Here is a 7,539-nt window from a genome sequence, read left to right on the forward strand (position 1 = left end):
CAGAACTATCAAATAAGACAGATGGATTTGAAGCTGTTTTCTCTGGATGGTATGTAACCACCATGATAACTAGTAGTGTGTGCTAAAAAAGCCTGTAAAATATCATCTAATTGTATATGAAAATCTGTGCTAGCATTGCAGACATGGAGAATTATTTTTTACTGGAGAAATGTTCTCCTTCCTGTGGAACTATTGCCTTATTCTTGCCAAGTTGTCTTTATTGGCCTGAACATAACTTGAGGTTTAATTTATAGCCAATCTCTGATTACTTTCAAGTATTGCATTTCTAGAATAGGTTTAAAGGTATATCACAGCATGGAGGCTTTCAATTACTTCTAAGTCAAATTACTAGATTCCTAAAACTACTTGACTTTATTTTTCTACACTGAATTTTTAAAGAACAAAAACCACAAAATAATAAAACAATTTCAGGTGGTGAATAAACTTGAAAATGTAATTTTTAATATTCTGGGGTCACATACAGACCAACCTACCTACTTCAGCTAAGAGAACTGTGTTCAAGTTAACTACAAGGGAATATTGACAATTGGCAAGATGATATAGTTTGAAATCAAGAATTATTAAGGGAAGAGAGATTTAAGTTAATTTGTCAGATATTTGAATGCAAGGACCTGTGTCATGTTATCTTCATCTTTCTTAAAGCCTTTCAGAGTACTGTATGTATTATAAGGAAACAGCCTGATTATCTGGCAACCAGGCATTTCTCATTCTGGGGCATTGGAGAAGCAGGACCACTAGAAAATATAAACATATGCAATAAAGGATTTATTGTAGGAACTTGGTAAATGTGGGAGCTGTTTATACGGGCTTTGTGGACATGTTGTTTCTGAGTCTGTTGCCAGAATCTGAAGATCATAGGAGGCAGTCAGGAGGTATAGATGAACATGAAATGGAAGAAGCTAGGGAAAGCAGGAACCTGTGAAGCTAAGCTGTAAAATGCAAGAAAGACTTGGAACTCCTATCTTCTGGGCCTCTAATCCTCTAACTTCTAGGTTAGGGACTTTTTCAAAAGAAACTGAGCCCTTTATCAAAGAACTGAACATGCACTTGGTCTGGAAACCAGAGAAACTGATTTATAAGATCTAGCAGGAGCTGAAGTGCTAAAGGCCAGATATGGCCCCACCCCAACCACATTAGTCACCAGATAAGCAACATGTCTGCGAGGTACAGCTATCCCTTGTGTCCTGGACAGGCTTTCTGAGGATTATGTTTACTCTTTTATTTCCATCTTCCAAGTTTTTTGCAAAACATTCCTGTGACCCATGTTAACTCTGAACTATTCAGGGAAGGAAGGTGCAGAAATGAAGGTTCCAACCTAGGTAAGCACACATACTACGGATGCAGGACAGTCTAATTTTTTTTGTGAACTAGGTTTCCAAATACACATCTTTTAAGAATAGTTAACTTCCAAAGAAAGAAATAAGAAAATTGTACCTTCACCTAATATACTGCAACTATCAGTTGGAAATGTACTGATACTTGCCCCAATCAATAGATAAACAAACAAACAAACAAAAACCCCTTGATCTTTTGGTGATTTTCATTATTTTCTAACTGAATCACATTTCCCCTTTGATATTAAATAATTTAAGTATTGTGTTATAATGCCAACTGCTTTTCATTCCCAAATGTTCTGGATCCTAAGTACTCCTGGATTTGTGTATTGTTTTTATGACCTTGGAAACTTCTAAGAGGAACCCCAGGGATCTTCCCGCAACATTGTGGAGTAGTAACTCAATTTCCCCTTGATATTAGGATCAGCTGTCTCAATCAGTACATGCTAATTAATTGATTCATGTACAACCAGTACATTTGATTCATCAACTCAAAGACATCTGGTAACAACAACAATAGCAACAACAACAACAACAACAACAAATATGTCTGATGAAAATTCATTTTCCAGTGTAATGGAATCATTGTGGTATCCTACTGGGGGCAGCTTTCCTTTCTCAGTAACTAAGATCTCTAGACCAACACAGATCAAAGTGCAAGGACAGGGAGCTAAAATTTCATTGTTGGATCATAAGTAGTAGACATTAGAGAAGCAAGCCACTATAACACATACCCCTTAATTCCCAGACCTCTGAATCCTGGCTAGGGGAGAAACAGAATCACATACTTATCTCTGATTGAGAGTATATATTCCATTTCAAAGGCCATTATATTCCTCTAAGATGTTGCTACCTAGCTAGTGCCAAACTGGGTCTTCAAAAGTCCATTTCACTTTTAGTGCAGCCAACTGCCTCAGGATGACTGGGAGTATGGCCAGAACATAAACGTATGGCCACCTTTATAGGCTGTAACATGAATTTCTCAGAACTAATGCTAGGAATAGGTGTTTTATGTACCTAAGGGATGATAGCTTTGGTAGAACTATTATGTGGAAGGAAAGCAAATTCATTTCTAGTGTAAACTTTTATTCCAATGAGAACTACATACTGCCCTTTTCATGATAGAAATGGTTCAATTTTCTACCAGGTAGCCGGCTGATCCCTCCTGCCTCAACCCCATGAGTGGTGATGTTTCAGTGATTAGTGCTGTTCTCTGTTCCCATCAAATTGGGCATTCAGCAGTGGTAGCTATATCAGCCTAAGTGAGGGGAAGCCCATGGCCAGACAACAACTCATAATTAATTTTGGAAGGGATATGCAATAGACAACTGAACCCTTATAAATCTCAATGAATTTTTGTGGGACTTATTTTTCACCTGCTGGTATACAACTCTCTCTCCCTTGTGTCTGGTGTCATAGGTACTTCCTTCTCACTAGATTGAATTAGTATGATAATCATCAAATGTAATGGACTTGAGTGAAATGGTAAGTGATCAAGGGACATGCTATAGGTGGGAAGGTAGTGCCGTGAGTATGAAAAGTGAAGATGTATTGCTGATCTTGCCACTACCTCATAGCTTCCAGCTTCTATTAATGGAACATCCTGGAGTTTTCAATATGCCTCAGGTCCAGGATTTAGTGAGGCAGTAGCAGCAGTTCCAGTAGAAGCTGGAGGTGCTATCGACCCAGTTGCTGTTCCTGTCAATCAGTAGGCCAGCAAATTACCACAGATAGTGCAGGCCTGATGCATCTTATGCACATCTCCCACATATAAACAAATACAGTCAGTCTTTCACTTCTGGCTTTCTGTACAATATGCTTCTCCTGGACCGTGCCAACTAAGAATATGCAGGGAAGGAAATTTTGGAAAATGTAATTTCACTTACACCAAGTTGATACAAGTCAAATTTATCATATCAGAATGGCTTTGATTCCAGAAGCAGGCATATCAAAAAACCTCACAGAGCAAGAAATTCCTTTGAATTCCTAAAACAATGAAAATATCTTTGATGAGTAGAAAGTTCAAATGAGGATTTCTTCTTTTTAAAATTTTTTATTAATTAATTAATTTTAATTAGGTATACATGACATCAGAATGCATTTTGATTCATTGTACACAATTGCAGCACAACTTTTCATTTCTCTAGTTGTACACGATGTAGTGTCACACGATATGTGCAGTCATACATATACCTAGGGTAATGATGTCCATCTCATTCCACCATCTTTCCTGCCCCCTTCCCCCTCTCCCATGCCCCCCTCCCTTTTGCCCCATCAAAGTTCTTCCATCCCATATGAAGAACTCAAAAACTTAATACCAAAAAAAAAAAAAAACAACAAATAACCCAATCAATAAATGGGCAAAGGAACTGAACAGATACTTCACAGAAGTGGAAATACAAATAGTCAATAATATATGAAAAAAATGTTCAACATCTCTAGCAATTAGATAAATACAAATCAAAATATACTGAGATTCTATCTCATGCCAGTCAGAATGGCAGTTATCAAGAATACAAGTAACAATAAATGTTGGCGAGGATATGGGAAAAAATGTTCACTCATACATTGCTGGTGGGACTACAAATTGGTGCAACCACTCTGGAAAGCAGTATAGAGAGTCCTCAGAAAACTTGGAATGGAACCAACATTTGATCCAACTATTCCATTCCTTGATATATACCCAAAAGACTTATAATCAACTTACTATAGTGATGCAGCCACATAAATGTTTACAGAAGCTCAGTTCACAATAGCTAAGTTATGGAATCAACCTAGGTGCCCTCCAACAGATGAATGGATAAAGAAAATGTATTCACAATGGTATATGTTTACAGTGGAATATCACTGAACCATAAAGAAAATTGAGATTATGGCATTTGCCGGTAAATGGATGGAACTGGAGACTATCATGCTAAGTGAAATAAGCCAATCCCCCCAAAACCAAAGGCCAAATGTTCTCTCTGATAGGTGGATACTAACATACAATGGTAGGGCAGGGGGAATAGAACTTTATTGGATTAGGCAAAGGGAAATGAAGGGCAGGGAGAGAGGATAGGAATAGGAAAGAGAGTAGAATGAGTCAGACATGACTTTCCTATGTTCATACATGAATACACGACCAGTGAAACTCCATATCATGTACAACTGCAATATGTCAAAACACACTTTACTGACATGTATATCCAAAAAGAACAACTAAAAAATAGCACATGGGGTTGGATATAAATAAATAAATAAAACATAAAAAAGATTGTAAACTCTAACTTCTTTAATTCAAAGAAATATCCTATAGAAATTACCAGCAATATTGTAAGTTCCTTTATTAAAAAAAACTATTACTGTATTTTCCTCAAATTCTAGATTTGGTTAATTAAGACTCACAGAAAATGGTTGTTAACTGAAGAAACATAGGAAAGCTAGACCAGAGTTCTGATATCAGCCACCCACCATGAGTTATGTAATTTTGGGGTAGATTCTTAACTTTTATTAATACTATCTTATTTATCTGTTAAATAAAGAATCCTAATAACTTTCTCTTAATGTTGTTATGTAGATTAAGTGTTTATCTGAGCTATAGATCAGCAATAAATTTTAGATGCTTATATTATCAGCAGACAATTGAGAAAATCTATAAAATCATAATTAATGTCAATAATCATAACTTTTTCACATGAAGGGAATTTAATACAGAGAATTAACTACAAGAAAATAATAATTTTTATTCCAGTGTATCATTCTCCTATTTGAAATAATTTTTTCTTAGACTATCTAGAACATTTAAAGACAATTTTTGTTTTGTTTTTGAGTCTGGTCTGGTTTCTTTTGTTTTATTTAAGTTTTGTTAAAATGTTTAATTGTATATGGTTTAGATGATCTAGAATTTCATTTTGAAGTGATCTTCCTCATTTTATCAATAAACAACATATGATTAATCATTACTTTAAGGCAGAGGAGAGTATAAATGTAATTTTTTAAAAATCAGGCTGGGTTTGATTTCCTGGTACTATTTAAAAATATGGAGAATAAAGTCTAATTGTTAATTGTTATAAGTAACTGACATGTTTGGAATCTGTGGAAATTTAACTGTTTTTCTTAAGCTTGAAAAGGTGCTCAAATTATATTCTTTGGAGCTAGAGAAAGATTTAAAGGGAAGTAAAATGAGGTGTGGGTGGGAAGAAACCTAGATCTAAATAATTTTATGAATTTTTAAATAAGTCTTTGATGAATACTCTTATTAATGCTATCCTTATTATTAATCCTTGTCAGAGGTCTCTGCTCATATAAATTATTCTGAAAATTATTAAACATTAGAGACTCATTTATATATATTCTTTTGAAAAGCTATCCTGTTTTTAAAAGGCAAAAGTTATTCAACATCTTAAATGTGCTTTAAAGATCTTCCCTCTACAGTATTTCCTTCAATCAAGTTTCCTTCTAATTTCTAAGTGGGTATGTACTATTGTTCAGTGGTGTATTTCTAGGAACAAACAAATTTTTTAAAATTACAGTGTTTTGCAGAATGCTTATACAATGCTTCTTGACCCTGAAACAGGTGTGTGTATAATTTTCCTCAAGCACAGCTTATCATAACCTTCTTTGTACACACTTTTCATGAACAGTTTTGTAAAAAATGGTAACTTCCTTTGCCCTCCTATCTACATTCATATAGACGTGGCTACAGATCTGGAGAATTTCTGAAAAATTATTACCTAACTGATGTGTTCATAGGGCCTGAGCCAGAGTTGCTTGCATTTATTCTGAGTTCAAGGGTGTCTTTGTACATTTTCATCCAAGGCATATGCTTGCCTGTGATTTCCCTTCCTTCGTATCTTCTGACAGGACAAGCGAGGGGAAGAAAAACCTTAATAAATTCTTACTACTGATGATGTGTAAGATTTTCTGCATTTATTGTGTTTTTTGTTCATGCTCTTTTATTTATTCTTTATTTTGAGAGAATTAAATAGCTATGAAAAATTAGTCACAAGGGAATGAAGCAATATATTTCAGTAAGATAAGATTATTGTGGTAGATTACAAATGAGGGTATGGCTGGTAAGGAAGCCCAAGGGCCTCTAGGTCAAAAAACTAAGTAAGGGCTGGGGTTGTGGCTCAGTGGTAGAGTGCTTGCCCAGCATTTGTGAGGCACTGGGTTTGATTCTCAGCACCACATATAAATAAATGAGTAAAATAAAGGTTCATTAACATCTAAATATATATTCCATACTGAGTAAGTTATATACACATGTCCACTAATAGTCCAGTTTTCCAGTTGGGCTTCTTTACATGTACAATAAAGCTATGGTCAGCTGAAAAAATGGAATATTGTATTACTTTATTTCCAAGTTAGTTATCAGAAATTTTTTTATTTCGAAAGGTCATAGTTCTAACATATTTAATTGCATATGTTTTGGAAAATAAAGTATATTGAAGAATTTAATTTTTTATTGATGATATAGGATTATTATTCTATTCATAGGAGAAAAATTTATTGTTCTTAGGTAGGAAAAACCCATAATATGGCTATAAGTGAGATTTAAATAATATCAATTAGAAAAGGGAAAACTCAGGTTACATTGCAAGGAAATGAAATAACAGGGTTAGACCTTTGCTGACTGGGAGTTCCATTGGCCCCAGAGATGCTTCCCAATTGCATTCCCATAGGATTCTCAAGTTACTGTGGGTAATGCCATTTTGCAGTTTTGTTTTATCAATTTTATTATTATTATTTTTTTAACGATACTGGGGATTGAACCTCTCTAGGTCTTTTAATTTTGAGACAGTGTCTTCCTAAATTGCTGAGACTGATCCAAAACTTGGAATCTTCCTGTCTCAGCCTCCTGAGTAACTATGATTTTGTTGTTGTTTCTGTGTTATTCCTTAATCTTTTTAAGAAGGGACAAGGAAGAGAAGTCTATGATCTTCAAACTGAAAAACAGAATTCTACATGTGACATTGCTTTTCAGTAATATCACATTCAATCCTCAGAACTACATTTAGAGCTGTAATTTATCATTGCACTCTAGAAGTTGGAAATGGGCCCAGAGAACTAATTATTTTACCCAAGGACATATAGTTAATATGAAACAATCTGAATTTAAATTCAGATCTGCCTAACTATAAAAAGTCAACATTATTTCTACTATATCACATGCAAAGGCAAACCAATTTTCTCCCAGAAAAAT

This window comes from Marmota monax, unplaced genomic scaffold, assembly GCF_021218885.2.
Source record: "Marmota monax isolate L192 unplaced genomic scaffold, Marmota_monax_Labrador192_F-V1.1 WCK01_AAM20220418_F8-fsc00140, whole genome shotgun sequence".
Lineage (NCBI taxonomy): Eukaryota > Metazoa > Chordata > Mammalia > Rodentia > Sciuridae > Marmota > Marmota monax.